Here is a 4,216-nt window from a genome sequence, read left to right as displayed (position 1 = left end):
TGTATTCTGACAATTATTTGTTACCAAAAAAAAAACATTTGTTGTTTCAAACAGCTCAAATGATGAATAGTTAGATTTTACAGTTAATCCCACTTCCCCTGGTTCCTTATTGCAAATGTGAATGTGGCTGTCTTACGAAAAGAGCTGCTCGGTTGTCAGTTGTCGATACCCATGGCAACCAATCAGATTTTGCTTTTCATTTTTCTTTGTAATAGGTTGTTCAAAACTAATTTTGATTGGCTGCTGTTGGCAAGTTTAGTTCAGGTTATGGGGCCGTTATCCATAAAGCTCTTGATTTACGGAAAGACCGTCTCCCATAGACTCCATTTTATCCACATAATCCACATTTTAAAAATGATTTCCTTTTTCTCTTTAATAATAAAACCGTAGCTTGTACTTGATCCCAACTAAGCTATAATTATTACTTAAAAAAAGCAGCCTATTGGGTTTATTTAAATGTTTACATGATTTTGTAGTAGACTTAAGGTATGAATATCCAAATTATGGAAAGATCCTTTATCCGGAATACCCAGGGGCGCTCCACCAATGAGGCAAGTTGAGACACTCGCCTCAGGCGGCAACGCCCCCTGGTTTCCAGGGGCAGCAAAAATGCTGCTTCTGGTAACTAAGAGCCGAATTTCCTTTTTTCAACCCGGAAATTGCGCTCTCTGCACTAGCGAGGTGGAACGCCCCCGACCCCCTCCAGTGCAGCGTGGACCGCCCCAGACCCACTCCGGCGCTGAAAAGGTGAGTGCCGTGGGGAGGGGGGCAGCAAAAATGGAAGGCCTCCTCAGGCGGCAAAATGCCCAGGATTGCCCCTGGGAATACCCTAGGGTCCCAAACATTCTGGATAACGGGTCCCATACCTGTACTTGTTTGTTTGTAAATGAACCCTATTGGGTCAGATTCTAACTGTATTGTATATTTTTCTCAAGGCAAAGGGTAACTTGGATAGCAAGGAAGATGTTTATTATACAGAGGTTTCATATATCCCCATAAGGGAGTAAGGATTAAAACAAAACTATGATCCATTAGCTGCTTTAAAGGAAAACTAAAGCCTCCTATAAGATATATAAACATGTATAATGGCTCCACTCTAAAAGAGACATGTCAGGCTTCCTTTCCTTTTTGACAGGGGCTTTGTAATCAATGATGGCAACATCACTGCTCTTTCCCCTAGTGCTGGTTATTGAGTAGCAGGGAGCTGACTCTCCTCTGCCCATGGGCATTATGTTTCCTCTGACTCCCAGGATGCATTTGGACTAGAGTATGAGCAGGTTATACATTTCCCAAGATGGCTGCCTGCTGCTGTAGGGCAATGGAGGATGGATTTCAACACTGAATCCCTTGTGCAGATTTCGCCTTCTCAAACGATGAGTGAAAGGTAGAATACATTTTCAATACGGCGTACTTATTTGGTTCATGCTGAGGGTATGCAGTTCCTGCCTTCAAATTCATTGCAAAATTAGGGGGGTGATAATACCAGACCCAGAAATTCAAGTTACTAAATCTGAGTTTTACAGCCCACCAAACTGCCATTGCTGCCAGTTAGGAATGCTGTAGTACTGTGCCAAGTCCTGCAGGCCACTGGCTTACAGCTTCATGACTGAGTGCTTTTATTGAGCTGCTGGGAAAAGCAGACGTGTTTTTTTCCCTTTGAATGTAAACAAAGATAATAAATGAGCCTTGAAACTGCCAGCGACTTGCCTGTTGAAGTAACGTAATGGATATAAATGTATAGAGCTCAGTAGCTAAACATCGATGTCTATACTGTCCCCTATTCTTCAGGACTTTGAAGTGTTTTTTTGGGTGATTAGTTAGGCCAAGCTAATTATATCCTAAGCATGGACTTGTCCTATTGCCATTCAGTGTAATAGAATATACCCAGTAAAAAAAAATCAATGAATTCTAAGACCTACAATATAATTCAGCATGTTCACATAGGTCAGTTAAGTTAGTGTTCAACACAATTCAAATAAGGGTCAGGACACCCGAAGTTTCCTCATGAGGCAACTTCGAGCGACTTCGGAAAACAAATCGCTCCGAGTGCCATCCCTTCACCGATTTACATTCTAGCAGGCGGGAGGCAGTTTGGGGAGATTAGTCGCCCCAAAGAAGAGGAGATTTGTCGCCGGGCTGCCCGACTCTTACAAACGAGCGTTTGAAGCTGCGATTCCCTGCGTTCCGGTTTTATGCGTTCAGCCGCAGGGGAGCACAGGAGTAGATACATTCATTTTTTTTCAATGGGGCTGTACTTACACAAGCGCATGTAGATGCCGAACGCAGGAAAAATGAAGCATGTTGCGTATCAACCTGCGTTCGGCACCTGTGTGAGTACAGCCCCATTGAAAAAAAATGAATGCGTCTACTCCTGCGCTCCCCTGCGGCTGAACGCATAAAACTGGAACGAAGGGAATCGCAGCTTCAAAGCTCGTCTGTAAGAGCCCTAACTTGGGATCAAGCCACTAACTTCCCGTGCTACTTATAAGCTGCCTATAAGCTGATTGGTCCTTCAGCAAAGTGCACATGTAGAAGAAACAATCAGGGTTAACATGGGGATTACTGGCTGAACATGAAAACCATATCAAGCAGGCCCAAACTGGCCATCTGTGGGTTCTGAGGGGCTGCTGTAAGATGCCGTAGACAGTCACTATTTATTTAAAAGAACGCAGAGGAGCGCAGCTTCAAACACCCGTGAGTAAGGGCCCATAAAGCAGTGTACATTGCTTTTGTATAAGAAACAGCTCTGCCTAAGAACAGAGGCATTATTCAGGTCAGCTGATGGTGGCTATGCATGCTGGGACATGTTGTTTATACAACTACTAGAACAAGATGAATGTGATGTTTCCAACATAGGGCAACCAGTGGTCCCCAACCTTTTTTTGCCCCAGGGACTTTTTTTGCCCTAATTTTTTCAAGGGGGGTGGGGCGTGAACTGCGCCTCAGCGGCCCAGTTCAAGTATGTCAACGGGCCGGCGGTTGGGGACCCCTGAGTTCCACCATCTGTGGCACTTAGGAATATACACTGGGCTCATGTGTAGGGCAATATAACAACTCTATTTTTTTTTTATTAAGGTTTCCCGGGCTTGTGTAGTGTAATTTGGTGTATTTGCTGCAACATATACGTCCATTGAACTTTAACTTCCCGTCGTATGCAAATTACGCCATGCTAGCGCAACTTCGCTTTGCTTGGCGCAGTAACACTAGTGCAACTTCACCAGCGTTTGGCGCCCTGGACGCAACTTCGGATTTTAGTGAATTAGCGTTGTCCTGCCGAATCTACGCCTGGCGAAGTGTTGCGCTGTGAGCGAAGCTGTTGCTGGCAAATTTTCTGAGGTTAGTGAATTAGCCCCCATAGTGTGCAAAGTGCATAAAAAGACCACAGTTGCCATTGTTTTGCACTTTGCCCACTGTATGGTATTGTGCAAATAGTTGCAGGCCTGAGGGATATGCCCTGAATGGAACAATGCCTGTGCTTCTGGCAGTTCTGCATTCAAGAGGGGTGGGCAGGGGAAGACATATATACAATATATATCCTCTTTATCAAGGGAATTCCTTTGTGCCGCAGTACTGGGGGGCAGAAAGAGTGGCCCCTGGGAAGAAATGATGCACACACACACGTTTAAATTTTCTGTACAAAAGGAACCTGCAACTTTGCACAAATCCCCATGTGTTTTATCTATGTACAAGCAGCACTGCACCATATTCCAGCCTGGCTATTTATCACTGTGCAGAAATACTATGCCCTAGTGCCGTATGTTCCTAACCTGCAGTGTAGGTACTCGGTTTTATTATACACAGCATCCTGCTCATTACTGGTTACTAAAAATACTGAGTGTCATTCCTGGGAGCCGCATGTTCATGATGAATGTATCTGCTCAGTACATGTGCCAGAGAGATACCCAGTATCATTATATTGAGCACAGCCCTGTGCAGGCTTCCTAGTTTCTCTGCCGGCTCTGGGAAGGCAGCTAGTGACTTTTTCGTATAGGGGGGCTACAATCTGTGTGGGGGAGGGAGAGGCATGAGGGGGTGTATGAGAGCCACAGTATTACAAATCTGTCTAGTTGTTGTCATGACAACCAGCCACCGCTCTCCATTTCTGATTGTGTGTTTGAGTGAGTGTTGCACCTTAGGATAAAATAAAGAAAGGAAAGATTCTCCAGTCTGTGCTGCGTGCGGTAATAGCCCCTATAAAGTATGCCATTCATAGGGT

The sequence above is a fragment of the Xenopus laevis genome, chromosome 3L (assembly GCF_017654675.1).
Source record: "Xenopus laevis strain J_2021 chromosome 3L, Xenopus_laevis_v10.1, whole genome shotgun sequence".
Lineage (NCBI taxonomy): Eukaryota > Metazoa > Chordata > Amphibia > Anura > Pipidae > Xenopus > Xenopus laevis.
This window is presented reverse-complemented; position numbering follows the sequence as displayed.